Source organism: Alligator mississippiensis, chromosome 1, assembly GCF_030867095.1.
Source record: "Alligator mississippiensis isolate rAllMis1 chromosome 1, rAllMis1, whole genome shotgun sequence".
NCBI lineage: Eukaryota > Metazoa > Chordata > Crocodylia > Alligatoridae > Alligator > Alligator mississippiensis.
Window position 1 is genome coordinate 448850510 of NC_081824.1, and position 26436 is coordinate 448876945.

At 66.1% G+C, this 26436-nt stretch overlaps 10 non-coding genes and 1 pseudogene across 10 annotated transcripts; all 11 read right to left on the bottom strand.

The window, feature by feature from the left end:
* Positions 1-1596: 1596 nt before the first annotated feature.
* On the bottom strand, positions 1597-1791 carry LOC132247794 (U2 spliceosomal RNA). Its single transcript, XR_009459233.1, has one exon. It is a non-coding gene; the product is annotated as a U2 spliceosomal RNA (small nuclear RNA).
* A 1699-nt stretch (positions 1792-3490) lies between these two features.
* On the bottom strand, positions 3491-3685 carry LOC132247795 (U2 spliceosomal RNA). The gene has a single exon (XR_009459234.1). It is a non-coding gene; the product is annotated as a U2 spliceosomal RNA (small nuclear RNA).
* Positions 3686-5398: 1713 nt separating this feature from the next.
* On the bottom strand, positions 5399-5593 carry LOC132247796 (U2 spliceosomal RNA). The gene has a single exon (XR_009459235.1). It is a non-coding gene; the product is annotated as a U2 spliceosomal RNA (small nuclear RNA).
* A 1699-nt stretch (positions 5594-7292) lies between these two features.
* LOC132247797 (U2 spliceosomal RNA) lies at positions 7293-7487 on the bottom strand. The gene has a single exon (XR_009459236.1). It is a non-coding gene; the product is annotated as a U2 spliceosomal RNA (small nuclear RNA).
* Positions 7488-9206: 1719 nt separating this feature from the next.
* On the bottom strand, positions 9207-9401 carry LOC132247798 (U2 spliceosomal RNA). The gene has a single exon (XR_009459237.1). It is a non-coding gene; the product is annotated as a U2 spliceosomal RNA (small nuclear RNA).
* A 1718-nt stretch (positions 9402-11119) lies between these two features.
* On the bottom strand, positions 11120-11314 carry LOC132247799 (U2 spliceosomal RNA). The gene has a single exon (XR_009459238.1). It is a non-coding gene; the product is annotated as a U2 spliceosomal RNA (small nuclear RNA).
* A 1712-nt stretch (positions 11315-13026) lies between these two features.
* On the bottom strand, positions 13027-13198 carry LOC132247886 (U2 spliceosomal RNA; annotated as a pseudogene).
* Positions 13199-20458: 7260 nt separating this feature from the next.
* Positions 20459-20653, bottom strand: LOC132247800 (U2 spliceosomal RNA). The gene has a single exon (XR_009459239.1). It is a non-coding gene; the product is annotated as a U2 spliceosomal RNA (small nuclear RNA).
* A 1712-nt stretch (positions 20654-22365) lies between these two features.
* On the bottom strand, positions 22366-22560 carry LOC132247801 (U2 spliceosomal RNA). Its single transcript, XR_009459240.1, has one exon. It is a non-coding gene; the product is annotated as a U2 spliceosomal RNA (small nuclear RNA).
* A 1724-nt stretch (positions 22561-24284) lies between these two features.
* LOC132247802 (U2 spliceosomal RNA) lies at positions 24285-24479 on the bottom strand. The gene has a single exon (XR_009459241.1). It is a non-coding gene; the product is annotated as a U2 spliceosomal RNA (small nuclear RNA).
* A 1703-nt stretch (positions 24480-26182) lies between these two features.
* LOC132247803 (U2 spliceosomal RNA) lies at positions 26183-26377 on the bottom strand. The gene has a single exon (XR_009459242.1). It is a non-coding gene; the product is annotated as a U2 spliceosomal RNA (small nuclear RNA).
* Positions 26378-26436: the final 59 nt, after the last annotated feature.

The window sequence follows — 26436 nt, forward strand, 5'->3', positions numbered from 1 at the left end:
TGAGCGACTGGCTGGCTCGCTCTCTCTCCTGCGGGCGGGCGGGCAGGTGCGTGCCGCTCCTTCCTCGACTCGACGAGTTCATCGACGTTCGGGCTGGAAGGGACCTCGGAAGATCATCGAGTCCGTCCAGCCCCGCCTGCCCAAAGGGCCGGCCGGCCGGAAGGAAGGAAGGAAGGAAGGAAGGAAGGAAGGAAGGAAGGAAGTCCGTCCGTCCGCTGGGCTCAGTGGATCCCAGCAAGAGAAGCATCCCGTTTGCTGTCGAAGGGGTTCAAGGGAGGCAGGCGCTCGAACCGAACCGAACCGAACCGAACCGAACCGAACCACCTCCGGTGGCAGGCTGTTCCCGACAGACCTTGCCTTGGGGGCTCGGACAGGAAAGCAATTCTTCCTCGTGTCCAGCCTGAAACAGCCTTGTAGGAGTTAGTTAGTTGAGGACCGTTCGACCGGGTCGTCCTCCCTTCCCTTCCCTTCCCTTCCCTTCCCTTCCCTTCCCTTCCCTTCCTTGGGGCTCGCTCGCTCGCTCGCTCGCTCTGGGGAACAAACGCGTTCCCCCAGCTACTGGTTGGTGGTCAACTTCGAGGTGGCCATCAGACCGCCCCCGAGCGAGCGAGCGAGCGAGCGAGCGAGCCTGGGCTTTCTCCAGGCAGGCAGGCAGGCAGGCAGGCAGGCAGGCAGGGCTCTCAGCCTGTCACGGTAGGGTCGGCTTCCCTGACCTGTGATCGCGCGCGCGGCTGGCGTGGCTCTTCTCTGGACGGACTCTCTCCAGCTTCTCCACGTCACGCCCGTCCTTTTGGAATTGTGGAGCCAGCCCAAAACCGACCGACCGACCGAGCGACCGCAGCACTCCAGCCGAGGCCGAGTACAAGGGGAGAAGGACGGCCTGCCCGCCCGCCCGGGGTTTGCTCGAGAAGCATCTCTGGACGCAAGCCAGCGCTTGGGTCGCTCCACTAGCTGGTAGCATCGCGCTGCAGGCTAGGCTCGACTCCACTCGGGCCTCCTTCCTTCCTTCCTTCCTTCCTTCCTTCCGCTTGCCCCGGTCTCCGTCTACTGCTTTCACTTGACTTGCGCTTGCACACGCCCCGCCGCTCGCCCGCTCTGGCTTTGGGCGGCGGCGGCGGCGACGACGACGACGACGACGCCGTCGCTCGACGAAGGCAGCGTCTGGTCTTAAGGGGCCTCGCAGGCCGACGCGGAAAAGGAGGCTGCAAGGCCTGCCTGCCAATAGCCGGGAGGGCCCCGGCCTCCCCGACCCACCCTCCGGGCGCCGCTTCCGGGCCCGCGGCGGGCCCCGGCGAGCTGGGCGGGCTCCCGCCCCGCACCCCCCGCCCGCCTGCCCGCCCCGGCCCGGGCCCCGGGGTCCCGCCCGGGGCCCCGGCCTCCCCCCCGGCGGGAGGCGGCGGCGGCAGCGGGGCCGTGCTGCCTGCCGAGCAGGAGGGCGCGCGCTCCCTCCCCTGCCAGTGGGCTGCCCGCCCCGCGGCGGCAGCCAGCCCTTTGCATAGGGCCTGCCCCCTGGGGCCGCCCAGGGGCCCCGCCCCTGCTGCCGCTGCCGCTGCTTTTGGAACCCAGAGAGGAGGAAGGCGGCGCTCCCCCGGGAGGGGAGCAGGCACCGGGCCCGGAGGCACTGCAATACCGGGCCGATGCGTGGAGGGGCTGGAGCAAGCTCCGAGGCCCGCTCCCGGCACCAAAAATGCGTTTAATGCGTCGGTCCTCACATCGAGGACGTATCAGCGATTAAACTGATAAGAACAGATACTACACTTGATCTGAGCCTTCAAGAGGCCGAGAAGCGATAACCTGCTCGAGGCCGGAGGGGGAGCGGGCACCCCGGGCCGGCGGCCCAGGGGGCCCGGCGAGCAGGGCCGGGGGCGGCCCCGGCGGCGGCGGCGGCCGGTCCCGGAGCCTGGCGACTGAGCGACTGGCTGGCTCGCTCTCTCTCCTGCGGGCGGGCGGGCAGGTGCGTGCCGCTCCTTCCTCGACTCGACGAGTTCATCGACGTTCGGGCTGGAAGGGACCTCGGAAGATCATCGAGTCCGTCCAGCCCCGCCTGCCCAAAGGGCCGGCCGGCCGGAAGGAAGGAAGGAAGGAAGGAAGGAAGGAAGGAAGTCCGTCCGTCCGCTGGGCTCAGTGGATCCCAGCAAGAGAAGCATCCCGTTTGCTGTCGAAGGGGTTCAAGGGAGGCAGGCGCTCGAACCGAACCGAACCGAACCGAACCGAACCGAACCGAACCACCTCCGGTGGCAGGCTGTTCCCGACAGACCTTGCCTTGGGGGCTCGGACAGGAAAGCAATTCTTCCTCGTGTCCAGCCTGAAACAGCCTTGTAGGAGTTAGTTAGTTGAGGACCGTTCGACCGGGTCGTCCTCCCTTCCCTTCCCTTCCCTTCCCTTCCCTTCCCTTCCCTTCCTTGGGGCTCGCTCGCTCGCTCGCTCGCTCTGGGGAACAAACGCGTTCCCCCAGCTACTGGTTGGTGGTCAACTTCGAGGTGGCCATCAGACCGCCCCCGAGCGAGCGAGCGAGCGAGCGAGCGAGCCTGGGCTTTCTCCAGGCAGGCAGGCAGGCAGGCAGGCAGGCAGGCAGGGCTCTCAGCCTGTCACGGTAGGGTCGGCTTCCCTGACCTGTGATCGCGCGCGCGGCTGGCGTGGCTCTTCTCTGGACGGACTCTCTCCAGCTTCTCCACGTCACGCCCGTCCTTTTGGAATTGTGGAGCCAGCCCAAAACCGACCGACCGACCGAGCGACCGCAGCACTCCAGCCGAGGCCGAGTACAAGGGGAGAAGGACGGCCTGCCCGCCCGCCCGGGGTTTGCTCGAGAAGCATCTCTGGACGCAAGCCAGCGCTTGGGTCGCTCCACTAGCTGGTAGCATCGCGCTGCAGGCTAGGCTCGACTCCACTCGGGCCTCCTTCCTTCCTTCCTTCCTTCCTTCCTTCCGCTTGCCCCGGTCTCCGTCTACTGCTTTCACTTGACTTGCGCTTGCACACGCCCCGCCGCTCGCCCGCTCTGGCTTTGGGCGGCGGCGGCGGCGACGACGACGACGCCGTCGCTCGACGAAGGCAGCGTCTGGTCTTAAGGGGCCTCGCAGGCCGACGCGGAAAAGGAGGCTGCAAGGCCTGCCTGCCAATAGCCGGGAGGGCCCCGGCCTCCCCGACCCACCCTCCGGGCGCCGCTTCCGGGCCCGCGGCGGGCCCCGGCGAGCTGGGCGGGCTCCCGCCCCGCACCCCCCGCCCGCCTGCCCGCCCCGGCCCGGGCCCCGGGGTCCCGCCCGGGGCCCCGGCCTCCCCCCCGGCGGGAGGCGGCGGCGGCAGCGGGGCCGTGCTGCCTGCCGAGCAGGAGGGCGCGCGCTCCCTCCCCTGCCAGTGGGCTGCCCGCCCCGCGGCGGCAGCCAGCCCTTTGCATAGGGCCTGCCCCCTGGGGCCGCCCAGGGGCCCCGCCCCTGCTGCCGCTGCCGCTGCTTTTGGAACCCAGAGAGGAGGAAGGCGGCGCTCCCCCGGGAGGGGAGCAGGCACCGGGCCCGGAGGCACTGCAATACCGGGCCGATGCGTGGAGGGGCTGGAGCAAGCTCCGAGGCCCGCTCCCGGCACCAAAAATGCGTTTAATGCGTCGGTCCTCACATCGAGGACGTATCAGCGATTAAACTGATAAGAACAGATACTACACTTGATCTGAGCCTTCAAGAGGCCGAGAAGCGATAACCTGCTCGAGGCCGGAGGGGGAGCGGGCACCCCGGGCCGGCGGCCCAGGGGGCCCGGCGAGCAGGGCCGGGGGCGGCCCCGGCGGCGGCGGCGGCCGGTCCCGGAGCCTGGCGACTGAGCGACTGGCTGGCTCGCTCTCTCTCCTGCGGGCGGGCGGGCAGGTGCGTGCCGCTCCTTCCTCGACTCGACGAGTTCATCGACGTTCGGGCTGGAAGGGACCTCGGAAGATCATCGAGTCCGTCCAGCCCCGCCTGCCCAAAGGGCCGGCCGGCCGGAAGGAAGGAAGGAAGGAAGGAAGGAAGGAAGGAAGGAAGGAAGTCCGTCCGTCCGCTGGGCTCAGTGGATCCCAGCAAGAGAAGCATCCCGTTTGCTGTCGAAGGGGTTCAAGGGAGGCAGGCGCTCGAACCGAACCGAACCGAACCGAACCGAACCGAACCACCTCCGGTGGCAGGCTGTTCCCGACAGACCTTGCCTTGGGGGCTCGGACAGGAAAGCAATTCTTCCTCGTGTCCAGCCTGAAACAGCCTTGTAGGAGTTAGTTAGTTGAGGACCGTTCGACCGGGTCGTCCTCCCTTCCCTTCCCTTCCCTTCCCTTCCCTTCCCTTCCCTTCCCTTCCTTGGGGCTCGCTCGCTCGCTCGCTCGCTCTGGGGAACAAACGCGTTCCCCCAGCTACTGGTTGGTGGTCAACTTCGAGGTGGCCATCAGACCGCCCCCGAGCGAGCGAGCGAGCGAGCGAGCGAGCCTGGGCTTTCTCCAGGCAGGCAGGCAGGCAGGCAGGCAGGCAGGCAGGGCTCTCAGCCTGTCACGGTAGGGTCGGCTTCCCTGACCTGTGATCGCGCGCGCGGCTGGCGTGGCTCTTCTCTGGACGGACTCTCTCCAGCTTCTCCACGTCACGCCCGTCCTTTTGGAATTGTGGAGCCAGCCCAAAACCGACCGACCGACCGAGCGACCGCAGCACTCCAGCCGAGGCCGAGTACAAGGGGAGAAGGACGGCCTGCCCGCCCGCCCGGGGTTTGCTCGAGAAGCATCTCTGGACGCAAGCCAGCGCTTGGGTCGCTCCACTAGCTGGTAGCATCGCGCTGCAGGCTAGGCTCGACTCCACTCGGGCCTCCTTCCTTCCTTCCTTCCTTCCTTCCTTCCGCTTGCCCCGGTCTCCGTCTACTGCTTTCACTTGACTTGCGCTTGCACACGCCCCGCCGCTCGCCCGCTCTGGCTTTGGGCGGCGGCGGCGGCGACGACGACGACGACGACGCCGTCGCTCGACGAAGGCAGCGTCTGGTCTTAAGGGGCCTCGCAGGCCGACGCGGAAAAGGAGGCTGCAAGGCCTGCCTGCCAATAGCCGGGAGGGCCCCGGCCTCCCCGACCCACCCTCCGGGCGCCGCTTCCGGGCCCGCGGCGGGCCCCGGCGAGCTGGGCGGGCTCCCGCCCCGCACCCCCCGCCCGCCTGCCCGCCCCGGCCCGGGCCCCGGGGTCCCGCCCGGGGCCCCGGCCTCCCCCCCGGCGGGAGGCGGCGGCGGCAGCGGGGCCGTGCTGCCTGCCGAGCAGGAGGGCGCGCGCTCCCTCCCCTGCCAGTGGGCTGCCCGCCCCGCGGCGGCAGCCAGCCCTTTGCATAGGGCCTGCCCCCTGGGGCCGCCCAGGGGCCCCGCCCCTGCTGCCGCTGCCGCTGCTTTTGGAACCCAGAGAGGAGGAAGGCGGCGCTCCCCCGGGAGGGGAGCAGGCACCGGGCCCGGAGGCACTGCAATACCGGGCCGATGCGTGGAGGGGCTGGAGCAAGCTCCGAGGCCCGCTCCCGGCACCAAAAATGCGTTTAATGCGTCGGTCCTCACATCGAGGACGTATCAGCGATTAAACTGATAAGAACAGATACTACACTTGATCTGAGCCTTCAAGAGGCCGAGAAGCGATAACCTGCTCGAGGCCGGAGGGGGAGCGGGCACCCCGGGCCGGCGGCCCAGGGGGCCCGGCGAGCAGGGCCGGGGGCGGCCCCGGCGGCGGCGGCGGCCGGTCCCGGAGCCTGGCGACTGAGCGACTGGCTGGCTCGCTCTCTCTCCTGCGGGCGGGCGGGCAGGTGCGTGCCGCTCCTTCCTCGACTCGACGAGTTCATCGACGTTCGGGCTGGAAGGGACCTCGGAAGATCATCGAGTCCGTCCAGCCCCGCCTGCCCAAAGGGCCGGCCGGCCGGAAGGAAGGAAGGAAGGAAGGAAGGAAGGAAGGAAGTCCGTCCGTCCGCTGGGCTCAGTGGATCCCAGCAAGAGAAGCATCCCGTTTGCTGTCGAAGGGGTTCAAGGGAGGCAGGCGCTCGAACCGAACCGAACCGAACCGAACCGAACCGAACCGAACCACCTCCGGTGGCAGGCTGTTCCCGACAGACCTTGCCTTGGGGGCTCGGACAGGAAAGCAATTCTTCCTCGTGTCCAGCCTGAAACAGCCTTGTAGGAGTTAGTTAGTTGAGGACCGTTCGACCGGGTCGTCCTCCCTTCCCTTCCCTTCCCTTCCCTTCCCTTCCCTTCCCTTCCTTGGGGCTCGCTCGCTCGCTCGCTCGCTCTGGGGAACAAACGCGTTCCCCCAGCTACTGGTTGGTGGTCAACTTCGAGGTGGCCATCAGACCGCCCCCGAGCGAGCGAGCGAGCGAGCGAGCGAGCCTGGGCTTTCTCCAGGCAGGCAGGCAGGCAGGCAGGCAGGCAGGCAGGGCTCTCAGCCTGTCACGGTAGGGTCGGCTTCCCTGACCTGTGATCGCGCGCGCGGCTGGCGTGGCTCTTCTCTGGACGGACTCTCTCCAGCTTCTCCACGTCACGCCCGTCCTTTTGGAATTGTGGAGCCAGCCCAAAACCGACCGACCGACCGAGCGACCGCAGCACTCCAGCCGAGGCCGAGTACAAGGGGAGAAGGACGGCCTGCCCGCCCGCCCGGGGTTTGCTCGAGAAGCATCTCTGGACCCAAGCCAGCGCTTGGGTCGCTCCACTAGCTGGTAGCATCGCGCTGCAGGCTAGGCTCGACTCCACTCGGGCCTCCTTCCTTCCTTCCTTCCTTCCTTCCTTCCGCTTGCCCCGGTCTCCGTCTACTGCTTTCACTTGACTTGCGCTTGCACACGCCCCGCCGCTCGCCCGCTCTGGCTTTGGGCGGCGGCGGCGGCGACGACGACGACGCCGTCGCTCGACGAAGGCAGCGTCTGGTCTTAAGGGGCCTCGCAGGCCGACGCGGAAAAGGAGGCTGCAAGGCCTGCCTGCCAATAGCCGGGAGGGCCCCGGCCTCCCCGACCCACCCTCCGGGCGCCGCTTCCGGGCCCGCGGCGGGCCCCGGCGAGCTGGGCGGGCTCCCGCCCCGCACCCCCCGCCCGCCTGCCCGCCCCGGCCCGGGCCCCGGGGTCCCGCCCGGGGCCCCGGCCTCCCCCCCGGCGGGAGGCGGCGGCGGCAGCGGGGCCGTGCTGCCTGCCGAGCAGGAGGGCGCGCGCTCCCTCCCCTGCCAGTGGGCTGCCCGCCCCGCGGCGGCAGCCAGCCCTTTGCATAGGGCCTGCCCCCTGGGGCCGCCCAGGGGCCCCGCCCCTGCTGCCGCTGCCGCTGCTTTTGGAACCCAGAGAGGAGGAAGGCGGCGCTCCCCCGGGAGGGGAGCAGGCACCGGGCCCGGAGGCACTGCAATACCGGGCCGATGCGTGGAGGGGCTGGAGCAAGCTCCGAGGCCCGCTCCCGGCACCAAAAATGCGTTTAATGCGTCGGTCCTCACATCGAGGACGTATCAGCGATTAAACTGATAAGAACAGATACTACACTTGATCTGAGCCTTCAAGAGGCCGAGAAGCGATAACCTGCTCGAGGCCGGAGGGGGAGCGGGCACCCCGGGCCGGCGGCCCAGGGGGCCCGGCGAGCAGGGCCGGGGGCGGCCCCGGCGGCGGCGGCGGCCGGTCCCGGAGCCTGGCGACTGAGCGACTGGCTGGCTCGCTCTCTCTCCTGCGGGCGGGCGGGCAGGTGCGTGCCGCTCCTTCCTCGACTCGACGAGTTCATCGACGTTCGGGCTGGAAGGGACCTCGGAAGATCATCGAGTCCGTCCAGCCCCGCCTGCCCAAAGGGCCGGCCGGCCGGAAGGAAGGAAGGAAGGAAGGAAGGAAGGAAGGAAGGAAGGAAGTCCGTCCGTCCGCTGGGCTCAGTGGATCCCAGCAAGAGAAGCATCCCGTTTGCTGTCGAAGGGGTTCAAGGGAGGCAGGCGCTCGAACCGAACCGAACCGAACCGAACCGAACCGAACCACCTCCGGTGGCAGGCTGTTCCCGACAGACCTTGCCTTGGGGGCTCGGACAGGAAAGCAATTCTTCCTCGTGTCCAGCCTGAAACAGCCTTGTAGGAGTTAGTTAGTTGAGGACCGTTCGACCGGGTCGTCCTCCCTTCCCTTCCCTTCCCTTCCCTTCCCTTCCCTTCCCTTCCCTTCCTTGGGGCTCGCTCGCTCGCTCGCTCGCTCTGGGGAACAAACGCGTTCCCCCAGCTACTGGTTGGTGGTCAACTTCGAGGTGGCCATCAGACCGCCCCCGAGCGAGCGAGCGAGCGAGCGAGCGAGCCTGGGCTTTCTCCAGGCAGGCAGGCAGGCAGGCAGGCAGGCAGGCAGGGCTCTCAGCCTGTCACGGTAGGGTCGGCTTCCCTGACCTGTGATCGCGCGCGCGGCTGGCGTGGCTCTTCTCTGGACGGACTCTCTCCAGCTTCTCCACGTCACGCCCGTCCTTTTGGAATTGTGGAGCCAGCCCAAAACCGACCGACCGACCGAGCGACCGCAGCACTCCAGCCGAGGCCGAGTACAAGGGGAGAAGGACGGCCTGCCCGCCCGCCCGGGGTTTGCTCGAGAAGCATCTCTGGACGCAAGCCAGCGCTTGGGTCGCTCCACTAGCTGGTAGCATCGCGCTGCAGGCTAGGCTCGACTCCACTCGGGCCTCCTTCCTTCCTTCCTTCCTTCCTTCCTTCCGCTTGCCCCGGTCTCCGTCTACTGCTTTCACTTGACTTGCGCTTGCACACGCCCCGCCGCTCGCCCGCTCTGGCTTTGGGCGGCGGCGGCGGCGACGACGACGACGACGACGACGACGCCGTCGCTCGACGAAGGCAGCGTCTGGTCTTAAGGGGCCTCGCAGGCCGACGCGGAAAAGGAGGCTGCAAGGCCTGCCTGCCAATAGCCGGGAGGGCCCCGGCCTCCCCGACCCACCCTCCGGGCGCCGCTTCCGGGCCCGCGGCGGGCCCCGGCGAGCTGGGCGGGCTCCCGCCCCGCACCCCCCGCCCGCCTGCCCGCCCCGGCCCGGGCCCCGGGGTCCCGCCCGGGGCCCCGGCCTCCCCCCCGGCGGGAGGCGGCGGCGGCAGCGGGGCCGTGCTGCCTGCCGAGCAGGAGGGCGCGCGCTCCCTCCCCTGCCAGTGGGCTGCCCGCCCCGCGGCGGCAGCCAGCCCTTTGCATAGGGCCTGCCCCCTGGGGCCGCCCAGGGGCCCCGCCCCTGCTGCCGCTGCCGCTGCTTTTGGAACCCAGAGAGGAGGAAGGCGGCGCTCCCCCGGGAGGGGAGCAGGCACCGGGCCCGGAGGCACTGCAATACCGGGCCGATGCGTGGAGGGGCTGGAGCAAGCTCCGAGGCCCGCTCCCGGCACCAAAAATGCGTTTAATGCGTCGGTCCTCACATCGAGGACGTATCAGCGATTAAACTGATAAGAACAGATACTACACTTGATCTGAGCCTTCAAGAGGCCGAGAAGCGATAACCTGCTCGAGGCCGGAGGGGGAGCGGGCACCCCGGGCCGGCGGCCCAGGGGGCCCGGCGAGCAGGGCCGGGGGCGGCCCCGGCGGCGGCGGCGGCCGGTCCCGGAGCCTGGCGACTGAGCGACTGGCTGGCTCGCTCTCTCTCCTGCGGGCGGGCGGGCAGGTGCGTGCCGCTCCTTCCTCGACTCGACGAGTTCATCGACGTTCGGGCTGGAAGGGACCTCGGAAGATCATCGAGTCCGTCCAGCCCCGCCTGCCCAAAGGGCCGGCCGGCCGGAAGGAAGGAAGGAAGGAAGGAAGGAAGGAAGGAAGGAAGGAAGTCCGTCCGTCCGCTGGGCTCAGTGGATCCCAGCAAGAGAAGCATCCCGTTTGCTGTCGAAGGGGTTCAAGGGAGGCAGGCGCTCGAACCGAACCGAACCGAACCGAACCGAACCGAACCACCTCCGGTGGCAGGCTGTTCCCGACAGACCTTGCCTTGGGGGCTCGGACAGGAAAGCAATTCTTCCTCGTGTCCAGCCTGAAACAGCCTTGTAGGAGTTAGTTAGTTGAGGACCGTTCGACCGGGTCGTCCTCCCTTCCCTTCCCTTCCCTTCCCTTCCCTTCCCTTCCCTTCCCTTCCCTTCCTTGGGGCTCGCTCGCTCGCTCGCTCGCTCTGGGGAACAAACGCGTTCCCCCAGCTACTGGTTGGTGGTCAACTTCGAGGTGGCCATCAGACCGCCCCCGAGCGAGCGAGCGAGCGAGCGAGCGAGCCTGGGCTTTCTCCAGGCAGGCAGGCAGGCAGGCAGGCAGGCAGGCAGGGCTCTCAGCCTGTCACGGTAGGGTCGGCTTCCCTGACCTGTGATCGCGCGCGCGGCTGGCGTGGCTCTTCTCTGGACGGACTCTCTCCAGCTTCTCCACGTCACGCCCGTCCTTTTGGAATTGTGGAGCCAGCCCAAAACCGACCGACCGACCGAGCGACCGCAGCACTCCAGCCGAGGCCGAGTACAAGGGGAGAAGGACGGCCTGCCCGCCCGCCCGGGGTTTGCTCGAGAAGCATCTCTGGACGCAAGCCAGCGCTTGGGTCGCTCCACTAGCTGGTAGCATCGCGCTGCAGGCTAGGCTCGACTCCACTCGGGCCTCCTTCCTTCCTTCCTTCCTTCCTTCCTTCCGCTTGCCCCGGTCTCCGTCTACTGCTTTCACTTGACTTGCGCTTGCACACGCCCCGCCGCTCGCCCGCTCTGGCTTTGGGCGGCGGCGGCGGCGACGACGACGACGACGACGCCGTCGCTCGACGAAGGCAGCGTCTGGTCTTAAGGGGCCTCGCAGGCCGACGCGGAAAAGGAGGCTGCAAGGCCTGCCTGCCAATAGCCGGGAGGGCCCCGGCCTCCCCGACCCACCCTCCGGGCGCCGCTTCCGGGCCCGCGGCGGGCCCCGGCGAGCTGGGCGGGCTCCCGCCCCGCACCCCCCGCCCGCCTGCCCGCCCCGGCCCGGGCCCCGGGGTCCCGCCCGGGGCCCCGGCCTCCCCCCCGGCGGGAGGCGGCGGCGGCAGCGGGGCCGTGCTGCCTGCCGAGCAGGAGGGCGCGCGCTCCCTCCCCTGCCAGTGGGCTGCCCGCCCCGCGGCGGCAGCCAGCCCTTTGCATAGGGCCTGCCCCCTGGGGCCGCCCAGGGGCCCCGCCCCTGCTGCCGCTGCCGCTGCTTTTGGAACCCAGAGAGGAGGAAGGCGGCGCTCCCCCGGGAGGGGAGCAGGCACCGGGCCCGGAGGCACTGCAATACCGGGCCGATGCGTGGAGGGGCTGGAGCAAGCTCCGAGGCCCGCTCCCGGCACCAAAAATGCGTTTAATGCGTCGGTCCTCACATCGAGGACGTATCAGCGATTAAACTGATAAGAACAGATACTACACTTGATCTGAGCCTTCAAGAGGCCGAGAAGCGATAACCTGCTCGAGGCCGGAGGGGGAGCGGGCACCCCGGGCCGGCGGCCCAGGGGGCCCGGCGAGCAGGGCCGGGGGCGGCCCCGGCGGCGGCGGCGGCCGGTCCCGGAGCCTGGCGACTGAGCGACTGGCTGGCTCGCTCTCTCTCCTGCGGGCGGGCGGGCAGGTGCGTGCCGCTCCTTCCTCGACTCGACGAGTTCATCGACGTTCGGGCTGGAAGGGACCTCGGAAGATCATCGAGTCCGTCCAGCCCCGCCTGCCCAAAGGGCCGGCCGGCCGGAAGGAAGGAAGGAAGGAAGGAAGGAAGGAAGGAAGGAAGGAAGTCCGTCCGTCCGCTGGGCTCAGTGGATCCCAGCAAGAGAAGCATCCCGTTTGCTGTCGAAGGGGTTCAAGGGAGGCAGGCGCTCGAACCGAACCGAACCGAACCGAACCGAACCGAACCACCTCCGGTGGCAGGCTGTTCCCGACAGACCTTGCCTTGGGGGCTCGGACAGGAAAGCAATTCTTCCTCGTGTCCAGCCTGAAACAGCCTTGTAGGAGTTAGTTAGTTGAGGACCGTTCGACCGGGTCGTCCTCCCTTCCCTTCCCTTCCCTTCCCTTCCCTTCCCTTCCCTTCCCTTCCCTTCCTTGGGGCTCGCTCGCTCGCTCGCTCGCTCTGGGGAACAAACGCGTTCCCCCAGCTACTGGTTGGTGGTCAACTTCGAGGTGGCCATCAGACCGCCCCCGAGCGAGCGAGCGAGCGAGCGAGCGAGCCTGGGCTTTCTCCAGGCAGGCAGGCAGGCAGGCAGGCAGGCAGGCAGGGCTCTCAGCCTGTCACGGTAGGGTCGGCTTCCCTGACCTGTGATCGCGCGCGCGGCTGGCGTGGCTCTTCTCTGGACGGACTCTCTCCAGCTTCTCCACGTCACGCCCGTCCTTTTGGAATTGTGGAGCCAGCCCAAAACCGACCGACCGACCGAGCGACCGCAGCACTCCAGCCGAGGCCGAGTACAAGGGGAGAAGGACGGCCTGCCCGCCCGCCCGGGGTTTGCTCGAGAAGCATCTCTGGACGCAAGCCAGCGCTTGGGTCGCTCCACTAGCTGGTAGCATCGCGCTGCAGGCTAGGCTCGACTCCACTCGGGCCTCCTTCCTTCCTTCCTTCCTTCCTTCCTTCCGCTTGCCCCGGTCTCCGTCTACTGCTTTCACTTGACTTGCGCTTGCACACGCCCCGCCGCTCGCCCGCTCTGGCTTTGGGCGGCGGCGGCGGCGACGACGACGACGCCGTCGCTCGACGAAGGCAGCGTCTGGTCTTAAGGGGCCTCGCAGGCCGACGCGGAAAAGGAGGCTGCAAGGCCTGCCTGCCAATAGCCGGGAGGGCCCCGGCCTCCCCGACCCACCCTCCGGGCGCCGCTTCCGGGCCCGCGGCGGGCCCCGGCGAGCTGGGCGGGCTCCCGCCCCGCACCCCCCGCCCGCCTGCCCGCCCCGGCCCGGGCCCCGGGGTCCCGCCCGGGGCCCCGGCCTCCCCCCCGGCGGGAGGCGGCGGCGGCAGCGGGGCCGTGCTGCCTGCCGAGCAGGAGGGCGCGCGCTCCCTCCCCTGCCAGTGGGCTGCCCGCCCCGCGGCGGCAGCCAGCCCTTTGCATAGGGCCTGCCCCCTGGGGCCGCCCAGGGGCCCCGCCCCTGCTGCCGCTGCCGCTGCTTTTGGAACCCAGAGAGGAGGAAGGCGGCGCTCCCCCGGGAGGGGAGCAGGCACCGGGCCCGGAGGCACTGCAATACCGGGCCGATGCGTGGAGGGGCTGGAGCAAGCTCCGAGGCCCGCTCCCGGCACCAAAAATGCGTTTAATGCGTCGGTCCTCACATCGAGGACGTATCAGCGATTAAACTGATAAGAACAGATTTTTTTTTTTTTTTTTTTTTTTTTTTTTTTTTTTTTTTTTTTTTTTTTTTTTTTTTTTTTTTTTTTTTTTTTTTTTTATTTTTATTAAAAGCATCCTTCCTTCACCACCACCAGGAAAAACCTCTCTCCTTCACATCACAGCACAACAAACCTTCCCGTACAAAACTGGAAAGCGCTTGTCTCTTTGTTACAGGTTCAAACTACAAAACCATTTTAGCTCTCCCTTAAGTAACAACGCTGAACATAAAATAACATCACATAACATAACATCTATCCAAACAGTTTCCTCCACCTTTCCCACCCCTTCCCTGCCCTCTCACTCAAACAGTTTCTGCCACTCAATACCTTCCCACTCTCCTTCTCCTTTCCGTCGATAGTACCCCAACTCTGCGTACGCTAAATACACACATTCCCGTGGCGCGAAATAAAGCCCCTTCTGTACCAATAAACATCGCGTTTTCCACAGTGCCATCCTTGTACACAACAGTAAAACCCGAATCTCCCATTCCCACGCTTTATGCCTCGCCAGTCCGTACATCGCTCCCTCGTAGCTCACGCAATCCCCCCACCCTATCTCTTTACAAAACTTCGCCACCTTCTGCCAAACCTTCTGTGCATATGAGCATTCCCATAGCACGTGGAACACCGTTTCCTCCCTGCTGCACAGTTCCCTCGGACACTCCCCTGACCTTAGCAGACCCCATTTCCGCTGCTCTGCCCTCACCGGTAGCACTTTCCTGACCGCTCGCCACGCAAAATCCTCGTGCTCCCCCTTCCATCTTTTCCCCACTATCCCCTTCCAGGCCCTTCCCACCTGCCCTTCTGACAACTCTCCTATATCTGCCATCTCGTCCTTCGCTCTGATTCCTCTCAGCACCTTCTTTGCTTCTCTCAGTCCCTCGCACCCTAACTCCTCCAGCCCCTTCGCTCTCAAAAAGGCCCAGGCCCGTGCATACCACTTGGGCGGTCTCTCGGCCCACAAGCCCGTCCACCTCTCTCCGTATAATCCCAACCTCCTTAAAAACCTTCCCGCCCAATATCTGCACAACGCCGCCGCTTTCCTTCCCTCCAAACCCGCAATTCGCACCACCCCTTTCCAAAAGTGCACGTACAGGAACACCTCTAGTTCCGGCACGCCCCAGCCTCCCAAGTTCTCCCCCTTATATAGCTCCCTCCTCGCCACCTTCTCCGTCTGCCCACCCCAGAAAAAGAGACATATCTCCCTTTGCACCCGCCTCACCTGCAACCAGGTAGGCGGGTATACCGTTGCCACAAACAAAATTGTTGGCAGCAGAAACTGTTTCATAATCCCCACCTTTCCCCGAAACGTCAACTTCCTCGTTCGCCATAGTCCTACCACCTTCCTCACCTGCCCTCGAAGCGCCTCCCACGCCCGTTCCCCCTTCCCCTTCACATCCATATAGACTCCCAACACCTTCAAACCCTCCTTCTCTACCTGCCACCCCACCTCCTCCAGCCCGGCCCATTCCCCCACCGCTAACAAACTGCTTTTCCCTGTGTTCACTCGTGGCCCCGCTGCTTCCCCATATTCCTTAATGCTTTCCACCACCCTCTCCAAGGACCCCCTATCCCGCACCATAAACATCACGTCATCCATATACAGAGTCACTCTCACTTCTCCTCCCCCCGGTACCGGTATTCCTCTCACTCTCCCATCTCTCCTCACTCTCTGTGCCAACGGCTCTATGCCGCACACAAACAGCTCCGGAGATAGGGGGCACCCCTGGCGCACCCCTCTCTCCACCCTGAATTCCTCTCCCAAAACGCCCTTCACCGAGATCCTGCTCCTCGCCCCTCTATACAGGGCTCTCACCCACCCCACAAATTTCCCAGGGAAGCCCATCCGGTCCAACACCTTAAACAGGAAACCATGCTCCAAACTGTCATATGCCTTCTCTAGATCTACACTACCCATCACCACTTTCCACCCCCTTTCTCCCACGTACTCCAAAGTATCTCTCCATACCCACTGCGTATCCCCCAGCCTCCTACCCTTCACTGCACACGTCTGATCTTCCCCCACCACCTCTCCCATCACCTTCCCCATCCTTGTTGCCAGCACCTTTGAGAACAACTTGTAATCCACATTCAATAAAGTAATCGGTCTCCAGTTCTTCAACACTTCCTTGTCCCCTTTCTTATGCAACAACACCACCACCCCCACCGCAAAGCCCTCCCCGACCACCCCTGATTCCATCACCTCCCGAAACATCTCCACCACATCCTCCCCCACCACCCCCCAGAAACGCTCGTAAAATTCAGCCGGCAACCCATCCAAACCCGGCGTCTTCCCCTTCTTCATCTGCCCCAACACCTCCTTCACTTCTTCCTCCGTGACGTCCCTCTCCAAATCCACCCTCTCCCTTTCTTCTACCCTCTTTTCCAGCTCCCCCAAAAACCTCTCCCCCGCCATCCCATCCACCTCTCGCTTTTTATACAGCTCCGCGTAGAAACCTGTCACCTCCTTTAACACCTCCCTTTGCGACTCGACCCGCACTCCCTTCCCTGTCACCACCGCCCCCACTTCCTTGCTCCCTTTTCTAACTCTGCCTGCAAAATACTTCCCCCATTCCTCCCCCTCCCCCATCCACGGAGCCCGTGCTAAAAACATCCTTTCCTGTTCCTTCCCCCGAAACCATTCCTCTACCGCCCGTTTCGCCTCCCCCAGCTCCCGCTTCACTTCCTTTCCCCCCATCGCTTCTCGAATCAGCCCCTGAACCTTCCCCTGCAATCTCCCCAGCTCCTTCCTCTTCTCCCACGCTTGCCGTTTTCCAACTCTACTAAACCACCCCTTGATCTTCTCCTTCATAACCCTCCACCAATCCCAATGTGATTTAAACAGCACTCTTGTTGTTCTCCACCTCTCATATTCCCTCCCAAAGGCTTTACACACCCGTTCGTCGTCCAGCACCCTCGTGTTCAGCTTCCACACCCCCTTCCCTCTCCCTCCCCCGACCCGTAACTGTACCCTCAACATCTTGTGATCACTAAAACCCACTTCCACCACCTCCTTCCTTTCCACCCCCACTCCTTCCGAAACCAACACAAAATCAATTCTCGAAACCTTCTGTCCCCTGGGGTCAATCCTCGTTCCCACCCGCTCTCCCTTCCAGACATCCACCAGCCCCTCTTCCCGAATCCAATTCCCCAAACACCTCCCTGTACTATCCAAACTTCCCCCGCCAACCCCCCCTTCCCTATCTCCTCCCTCGAGAATGCAGTTGAAATCTCCGACAAAAACTTTCTTCCCTCCCCCTCCCCCACATATCGCCAATCTCCGAAAGAATTCCCTCCGTTCCTCCTTCACCGCCGGGGCGTAGACATTGAAAACCCCCACCTCCTCCCCCCCCACCTCCACCTTCATGTGTTGCAGGCGCCCCTCAACTAAGACCTCTACCCCGGTTACTGTTACCCGTGTTTCATCCACTAAGATTCCCACCCCCGCCGCTTTATTTCCACCCGCCCCCGCCCACCACGATCTTCCCTTGTCCCATCTTCTCCGTAGCACCCCGTAATCTTCTTCCCACCCGATCCCACACTCTTGTAAACAAATAATATCAGCCCTCACCGCCCTCAAAAACCCTCCCATCCTTTCCCACCGTTTCTTAGACGCTAGACTCCTCACATTTAAGGAGACAACACACAATGCCCCTGCCATGGCGAGTAGCAACAACAAAAACTTCCCCTTTTTCACACTTCTTCCCCACTCTCACTCTCCGATGTCTCCAGCACGGATTCCACCCCTTTCCGCCATTTCCCTGAAGTTTTCAAACGCTCCCCCACTGCTTTTGGGTTCAAAAATCCCAAAATGTCTGCCGTTTCCCTTTCCCCCTCTCCCTTTTCTTTCTTCTTCCCTTTCCCTCTTTCCTTTCCACCGTCGGTTTGTACCCCCGGCTTCTTCGTCTCCTTTTCCTCCCCGCCGGAGTTCTTCCTTTTCTTGAGACTCCCGTCTCGCCCTTGCTCAATGGCCTCCATCTCCTCCAGTTGTTCTACCCACGCTTTCTCTTTTATACGACTCGGCTTTTGTCCCTTTCCATGTTGCCTTTCCAAATCTGCTACCATACCCCTCAAGTGTTGCAATCCCTCAGCCTCCCTTCCTTCCTCCTCTGTTTTCTGTGTCCACTTCTCCACATTTTCCTCCTCCACCAGCTCTTTGGCTGCCTCTTCGATCCCCTCGTAAACCTTCTCCTCGTTCTCGAATCTTTCCTCAACCTGCGTTTCCTCCACGCACATCTCGTCCCCTTGCTCTGGCACCAACCTCTGCGCCTCCTCCTCCTCCTCCTCCAGTATTCTCGTTTCCTCCCGGGCCTCCTCACGACTCCCCGCCATCCGTACGCGGTTAGCGTAGGACGAGGGGCACGCCTGCTGCGTGTGTCCCTCCTGCCCGCACCCTGGACACACAATGCTCCCCTTACAGAATTGGGCTGTGTGCCCCAGGCCCCGACAGCGGTAACACACAGTAAGGCGACAGAACGCCGCCAAATGCCCCTCTTGCCCGCACCGGTTACACAACTTGGGCTGATCGTGATATACCACGTAACCTCTGCATGGCCCAATTTGCACCGCCGAAGCTAAGTGCTTGACTGCCCCGGGCTTTCCCACCACCTCGCAGAGCGTCACCTTTGCTTTCCATGCCCCGGTCCACACCCCCCAGCGATCACACTCTCTCTCGACAACAGCCACCCGTTCCACCCTCTGCTCCAGCCATCTTTTAACTTCTTCTTTTTGGTCCACCTCAGTAAACATCTTGATGTAGAGAATTCTCTCTCGTGCTCTCCGCCCCATGTCAAAAACCAGGCCCTCCAAATCCCCTCTGTTCTGGGCCTCCTCATGTGCCTTCCAAAATGCTGCGTAACTGCTCCCATTTTCGAACGTGACATTCCAAACTTTTCTGTTATCGAAAGCAATTACACAGTACAAGTCTCTCGGGTTCACTTTGAGAAGCTTCAGGAGCACCTCTGCCATGAACTCCCCACGCCTCAGTGTCTTACTTCCTTTGTAGCCCTCAGGGCTGAGGGTTATTTTCACCCTCCATTTTGTGCCCTGGCCACCATTTCCTGCTTCTTCAGGCTCTGCTTCTGCCTCTGGCCCTGGTGTCTCCCGACGACTTCCTGCCGCCGGCGAGGCTCCTCCTCCATCTTCAGGGGTCTTCTGCCCCCCCGCTCCCACGTGGGCCTTCCCTTTCCGTTGAACGCGGGTCCACCCCTCCTCCTCCTTCTCCTCCTCCATCGCCATTTGCTCACCATCTCTGGTCTCCGCCCAGTCACCGATATGGTTCGCCAACCGACGTCTCTGCTCCCGGACTCTCTCCGCCTCGGTTCCTGCCTCCGCCGTAATCTGCATACTCATCTGCATATTCATCTGCATATCCGACCTCGCCTTCGAAGCAGCCATTCCACTCTGTGTCACTGTCTCCTCCGTCTCGTGCGCTGCGCTGCTCATGGGTGTCTAAAGACCCCGCATGCCTAGCACGTCAGTTTTTCCACTGAAAACAGCCGATACTACACTTGATCTGAGCCTTCAAGAGGCCGAGAAGCGATAACCTGCTCGAGGCCGGAGGGGGAGCGGGCACCCCGGGCCGGCGGCCCAGGGGGCCCGGCGAGCAGGGCCGGGGGCGGCCCCGGCGGCGGCGGCGGCCGGTCCCGGAGCCTGGCGACTGAGCGACTGGCTGGCTCGCTCTCTCTCCTGCGGGCGGGCGGGCAGGTGCGTGCCGCTCCTTCCTCGACTCGACGAGTTCATCGACGTTCGGGCTGGAAGGGACCTCGGAAGATCATCGAGTCCGTCCAGCCCCGCCTGCCCAAAGGGCCGGCCGGCCGGAAGGAAGGAAGGAAGGAAGGAAGGAAGGAAGGAAGGAAGGAAGTCCGTCCGTCCGCTGGGCTCAGTGGATCCCAGCAAGAGAAGCATCCCGTTTGCTGTCGAAGGGGTTCAAGGGAGGCAGGCGCTCGAACCGAACCGAACCGAACCGAACCGAACCGAACCACCTCCGGTGGCAGGCTGTTCCCGACAGACCTTGCCTTGGGGGCTCGGACAGGAAAGCAATTCTTCCTCGTGTCCAGCCTGAAACAGCCTTGTAGGAGTTAGTTAGTTGAGGACCGTTCGACCGGGTCGTCCTCCCTTCCCTTCCCTTCCCTTCCCTTCCCTTCCCTTCCCTTCCCTTCCTTGGGGCTCGCTCGCTCGCTCGCTCGCTCTGGGGAACAAACGCGTTCCCCCAGCTACTGGTTGGTGGTCAACTTCGAGGTGGCCATCAGACCGCCCCCGAGCGAGCGAGCGAGCGAGCGAGCGAGCCTGGGCTTTCTCCAGGCAGGCAGGCAGGCAGGCAGGCAGGCAGGCAGGGCTCTCAGCCTGTCACGGTAGGGTCGGCTTCCCTGACCTGTGATCGCGCGCGCGGCTGGCGTGGCTCTTCTCTGGACGGACTCTCTCCAGCTTCTCCACGTCACGCCCGTCCTTTTGGAATTGTGGAGCCAGCCCAAAACCGACCGACCGACCGAGCGACCGCAGCACTCCAGCCGAGGCCGAGTACAAGGGGAGAAGGACGGCCTGCCCGCCCGCCCGGGGTTTGCTCGAGAAGCATCTCTGGACGCAAGCCAGCGCTTGGGTCGCTCCACTAGCTGGTAGCATCGCGCTGCAGGCTAGGCTCGACTCCACTCGGGCCTCCTTCCTTCCTTCCTTCCTTCCTTCCTTCCGCTTGCCCCGGTCTCCGTCTACTGCTTTCACTTGACTTGCGCTTGCACACGCCCCGCCGCTCGCCCGCTCTGGCTTTGGGCGGCGGCGGCGGCGACGACGACGACGACGACGACGCCGTCGCTCGACGAAGGCAGCGTCTGGTCTTAAGGGGCCTCGCAGGCCGACGCGGAAAAGGAGGCTGCAAGGCCTGCCTGCCAATAGCCGGGAGGGCCCCGGCCTCCCCGACCCACCCTCCGGGCGCCGCTTCCGGGCCCGCGGCGGGCCCCGGCGAGCTGGGCGGGCTCCCGCCCCGCACCCCCCGCCCGCCTGCCCGCCCCGGCCCGGGCCCCGGGGTCCCGCCCGGGGCCCCGGCCTCCCCCCCGGCGGGAGGCGGCGGCGGCAGCGGGGCCGTGCTGCCTGCCGAGCAGGAGGGCGCGCGCTCCCTCCCCTGCCAGTGGGCTGCCCGCCCCGCGGCGGCAGCCAGCCCTTTGCATAGGGCCTGCCCCCTGGGGCCGCCCAGGGGCCCCGCCCCTGCTGCCGCTGCCGCTGCTTTTGGAACCCAGAGAGGAGGAAGGCGGCGCTCCCCCGGGAGGGGAGCAGGCACCGGGCCCGGAGGCACTGCAATACCGGGCCGATGCGTGGAGGGGCTGGAGCAAGCTCCGAGGCCCGCTCCCGGCACCAAAAATGCGTTTAATGCGTCGGTCCTCACATCGAGGACGTATCAGCGATTAAACTGATAAGAACAGATACTACACTTGATCTGAGCCTTCAAGAGGCCGAGAAGCGATAACCTGCTCGAGGCCGGAGGGGGAGCGGGCACCCCGGGCCGGCGGCCCAGGGGGCCCGGCGAGCAGGGCCGGGGGCGGCCCCGGCGGCGGCGGCGGCCGGTCCCGGAGCCTGGCGACTGAGCGACTGGCTGGCTCGCTCTCTCTCCTGCGGGCGGGCGGGCAGGTGCGTGCCGCTCCTTCCTCGACTCGACGAGTTCATCGACGTTCGGGCTGGAAGGGACCTCGGAAGATCATCGAGTCCGTCCAGCCCCGCCTGCCCAAAGGGCCGGCCGGCCGGAAGGAAGGAAGGAAGGAAGGAAGGAAGGAAGGAAGGAAGGAAGTCCGTCCGTCCGCTGGGCTCAGTGGATCCCAGCAAGAGAAGCATCCCGTTTGCTGTCGAAGGGGTTCAAGGGAGGCAGGCGCTCGAACCGAACCGAACCGAACCGAACCGAACCGAACCACCTCCGGTGGCAGGCTGTTCCCGACAGACCTTGCCTTGGGGGCTCGGACAGGAAAGCAATTCTTCCTCGTGTCCAGCCTGAAACAGCCTTGTAGGAGTTAGTTAGTTGAGGACCGTTCGACCGGGTCGTCCTCCCTTCCCTTCCCTTCCCTTCCCTTCCCTTCCCTTCCCTTCCCTTCCCTTCCTTGGGGCTCGCTCGCTCGCTCGCTCGCTCTGGGGAACAAACGCGTTCCCCCAGCTACTGGTTGGTGGTCAACTTCGAGGTGGCCATCAGACCGCCCCCGAGCGAGCGAGCGAGCGAGCGAGCGAGCCTGGGCTTTCTCCAGGCAGGCAGGCAGGCAGGCAGGCAGGCAGGCAGGGCTCTCAGCCTGTCACGGTAGGGTCGGCTTCCCTGACCTGTGATCGCGCGCGCGGCTGGCGTGGCTCTTCTCTGGACGGACTCTCTCCAGCTTCTCCACGTCACGCCCGTCCTTTTGGAATTGTGGAGCCAGCCCAAAACCGACCGACCGACCGAGCGACCGCAGCACTCCAGCCGAGGCCGAGTACAAGGGGAGAAGGACGGCCTGCCCGCCCGCCCGGGGTTTGCTCGAGAAGCATCTCTGGACGCAAGCCAGCGCTTGGGTCGCTCCACTAGCTGGTAGCATCGCGCTGCAGGCTAGGCTCGACTCCACTCGGGCCTCCTTCCTTCCTTCCTTCCTTCCTTCCTTCCGCTTGCCCCGGTCTCCGTCTACTGCTTTCACTTGACTTGCGCTTGCACACGCCCCGCCGCTCGCCCGCTCTGGCTTTGGGCGGCGGCGGCGGCGACGACGACGACGCCGTCGCTCGACGAAGGCAGCGTCTGGTCTTAAGGGGCCTCGCAGGCCGACGCGGAAAAGGAGGCTGCAAGGCCTGCCTGCCAATAGCCGGGAGGGCCCCGGCCTCCCCGACCCACCCTCCGGGCGCCGCTTCCGGGCCCGCGGCGGGCCCCGGCGAGCTGGGCGGGCTCCCGCCCCGCACCCCCCGCCCGCCTGCCCGCCCCGGCCCGGGCCCCGGGGTCCCGCCCGGGGCCCCGGCCTCCCCCCCGGCGGGAGGCGGCGGCGGCAGCGGGGCCGTGCTGCCTGCCGAGCAGGAGGGCGCGCGCTCCCTCCCCTGCCAGTGGGCTGCCCGCCCCGCGGCGGCAGCCAGCCCTTTGCATAGGGCCTGCCCCCTGGGGCCGCCCAGGGGCCCCGCCCCTGCTGCCGCTGCCGCTGCTTTTGGAACCCAGAGAGGAGGAAGGCGGCGCTCCCCCGGGAGGGGAGCAGGCACCGGGCCCGGAGGCACTGCAATACCGGGCCGATGCGTGGAGGGGCTGGAGCAAGCTCCGAGGCCCGCTCCCGGCACCAAAAATGCGTTTAATGCGTCGGTCCTCACATCGAGGACGTATCAGCGATTAAACTGATAAGAACAGATACTACACTTGATCTGAGCCTTCAAGAGGCCGAGAAGCGATAACCTGCTCGAGGCCGGAGGGGGAGCGGGCACCCCGGGCCGGCGGCCCAGGGGGCCCGGCGAGCAGGGCCGGGGGCGGCCCCGGCGGCGGCGGCGGCCGGTCCCGGAGCCTGGCGACTGAGCGACTGGCTGGCTCGCTCTCTCTCCTGCGGGCGGGCGGGCAGGTGCGTGCCGCTCCTTCCTCGACTCGACGAGTTCATCGACGTTCGGGCTGGAAGGGACCTCGGAAGATCATCGAGTCCGTCCAGCCCCGCCTGCCCAAAGGGCCGGCCGGCCGGAAGGAAGGAAGGAAGGAAGGAAGGAAGGAAGGAAGGAAGGAAGTCCGTCCGTCCGCTGGGCTCAGTGGATCCCAGCAAGAGAAGCATCCCGTTTGCTGTCGAAGGGGTTCAAGGGAGGCAGGCGCTCGAACCGAACCGAACCGAACCGAACCGAACCGAACCACCTCCGGTGGCAGGCTGTTCCCGACAGACCTTGCCTTGGGGGCTCGGACAGGAAAGCAATTCTTCCTCGTGTCCAGCCTGAAACAGCCTTGTAGGAGTTAGTTAGTTGAGGACCGTTCGACCGGGTCGTCCTCCCTTCCCTTCCCTTCCCTTCCCTTCCCTTCCCTTCCCTTCCTTGGGGCTCGCTCGCTCGCTCGCTCGCTCTGGGGAACAAACGCGTTCCCCCAGCTACTGGTTGGTGGTCAACTTCGAGGTGGCCATCAGACCGCCCCCGAGCGAGCGAGCGAGCGAGCGAGCGAGCCTGGGCTTTCTCCAGGCAGGCAGGCAGGCAGGCAGGCAGGCAGGCAGGCAGGCAGGCAGGCAGGGCTCTCAGCCTGTCACGGTAGGGTCGGCTTCCCTGACCTGTGATCGCGCGCGCGGCTGGCGTGGCTCTTCTCTGGACGGACTCTCTCCAGCTTCTCCACGTCACGCCCGTCCTTTTGGAATTGTGGAGCCAGCCCAAAACCGACCGACCGACCGAGCGACCGCAGCACTCCAGCCGAGGCCGAGTACAAGGGGAGAAGGACGGCCTGCCCGCCCGCCCGGGGTTTGCTCGAGAAGCATCTCTGGACGCAAGCCAGCGCTTGGGTCGCTCCACTAGCTGGTAGCATCGCGCTGCAGGCTAGGCTCGACTCCACTCGGGCCTCCTTCCTTCCTTCCTTCCTTCCTTCCTTCCGCTTGCCCCGGTCTCCGTCTACTGCTTTCACTTGACTTGCGCTTGCACACGCCCCGCCGCTCGCCCGCTCTGGCTTTGGGCGGCGGCGGCGGCGACGACGACGACGACGACGCCGTCGCTCGACGAAGGCAGCGTCTGGTCTTAAGGGGCCTCGCAGGCCGACGCGGAAAAGGAGGCTGCAAGGCCTGCCTGCCAATAGCCGGGAGGGCCCCGGCCTCCCCGACCCACCCTCCGGGCGCCGCTTCCGGGCCCGCGGCGGGCCCCGGCGAGCTGGGCGGGCTCCCGCCCCGCACCCCCCGCCCGCCTGCCCGCCCCGGCCCGGGCCCCGGGGTCCCGCCCGGGGCCCCGGCCTCCCCCCCGGCGGGAGGCGGCGGCGGCAGCGGGGCCGTGCTGCCTGCCGAGCAGGAGGGCGCGCGCTCCCTCCCCTGCCAGTGGGCTGCCCGCCCCGCGGCGGCAGCCAGCCCTTTGCATAGGGCCTGCCCCCTGGGGCCGCCCAGGGGCCCCGCCCCTGCTGCCGCTGCCGCTGCTTTTGGAACCCAGAGAGGAGGAAGGCGGCGCTCCCCCGGGAGGGGAGCAGGCACCGGGCCCGGAGGCACTGCAATACCGGGCCGATGCGTGGAGGGGCTGGAGCAAGCTCCGAGGCCCGCTCCCGGCACCAAAAATGCGTTTAATGCGTCGGTCCTCACATCGAGGACGTATCAGCGATTAAACTGATAAGAACAGATACTACACTTGATCTGAGCCTTCAAGAGGCCGAGAAGCGATAACCTGCTCGAGGCCGGAGGGGGAGCGGGCACCCCGGGCCGGCGGCCCAGGGGGCCCGGCGAGCAGGGCCGGGGGCGGCCCCGGCGGCGGCGGCGGCCGGTCCCGGAGCCTGGCGACTGAGCGACTGGCTGGCTCGCTCTCTCTCCTGCGGGCGGGCGGGCAGGTGCGTGCCGCTCCTTCCTCGACTCGACGAGTTCATCGACGTTCGGGCTGGAAGGGACCTCGGAAGATCATCGAGTCCGTCCAGCCCCGCCTGCCCAAAGGGCCGGCCGGCCGGAAGGAAGGAAGGAAGGAAGGAAGGAAGGAAGGAAGTCCGTCCGTCCGCTGGGCTCAGTGGATCCCAGCAAGAGAAGCATCCCGTTTGCTGTCGAAGGGGTTCAAGGGAGGCAGGCGCTCGAACCGAACCGAACCGAACCGAACCGAACCACCTCCGGTGGCAGGCTGTTCCCGACAGACCTTGCCTTGGGGGCTCGGACAGGAAAGCAATTCTTCCTCGTGTCCAGCCTGAAACAGCCTTGTAGGAGTTAGTTAGTTGAGGACCGTTCGACCGGGTCGTCCTCCCTTCCCTTCCCTTCCCTTCCCTTCCCTTCCCTTCCCTTCCCTTCCTTGGGGCTCGCTCGCTCGCTCGCTCGCTCTGGGGAACAAACGCGTTCCCCCAGCTACTGGTTGGTGGTCAACTTCGAGGTGGCCATCAGACCGCCCCCGAGCGAGCGAGCGAGCGAGCGAGCGAGCCTGGGCTTTCTCCAGGCAGGCAGGCAGGCAGGCAGGCAGGCAGGCAGGGCTCTCAGCCTGTCACGGTAGGGTCGGCTTCCCTGACCTGTGATCGCGCGCGCGGCTGGCGTGGCTCTTCTCTGGACGGACTCTCTCCAGCTTCTCCACGTCACGCCCGTCCTTTTGGAATTGTGGAGCCAGCCCAAAACCGACCGACCGACCGAGCGACCGCAGCACTCCAGCCGAGGCCGAGTACAAGGGGAGAAGGACGGCCTGCCCGCCCGCCCGGGGTTTGCTCGAGAAGCATCTCTGGACGCAAGCCAGCGCTTGGGTCGCTCCACTAGCTGGTAGCATCGCGCTGCAGGCTAGGCTCGACTCCACTCGGGCCTCCTTCCTTCCTTCCTTCCTTCCTTCCTTCCGCTTGCCCCGGTCTCCGTCTACTGCTTTCACTTGACTTGCGCTTGCACACGCCCCGCCGCTCGCCCGCTCTGGCTTTGGGCGGCGGCGGCGGCGACGACGACGACGACGACGACGCCGTCGCTCGACGAAGGCAGCGTCTGGTCTTAAGGGGCCTCGCAGGCCGACGCGGAAAAGGAGGCTGCAAGGCCTGCCTGCCAATAGCCGGGAGGGCCCCGGCCTCCCCGACCCACCCTCCGGGCGCCGCTTCCGGGCCCGCGGCGGGCCCCGGCGAGCTGGGCGGGCTCCCGCCCCGCACCCCCCGCCCGCCTGCCCGCCCCGGCCCGGGCCCCGGGGTCCCGCCCGGGGCCCCGGCCTCCCCCCCGGCGGGAGGCGGCGGCGGCAGCGGGGCCGTGCTGCCTGCCGAGCAGGAGGGCGCGCGCTCCCTCCCCTGCCAGTGGGCTGCCCGCCCCGCGGCGGCAGCCAGCCCTTTGCATAGGGCCTGCCCCCTGGGGCCGCCCAGGGGCCCCGCCCCTGCTGCCGCTGCCGCTGCTTTTGGAACCCAGAGAGGAGGAAGGCGGCGCTCCCCCGGGAGGGGAGCAGGCACCGGGCCCGGAGGCACTGCAATACCGGGCCGATGCGTGGAGGGGCTGGAGCAAGCTCCGAGGCCCGCTCCCGGCACCAAAAATGCGTTTAATGCGTCGGTCCTCACATCGAGGACGTATCAGCGATTAAACTGATAAGAACAGATACTACACTTGATCTGAGCCTTCAAGAGGCCGAGAAGCGATAACCTGCTCGAGGCCGGAGGGGGAGCGGGCACCCCGGGCCGGCGGCCCAGGGGGCCCGG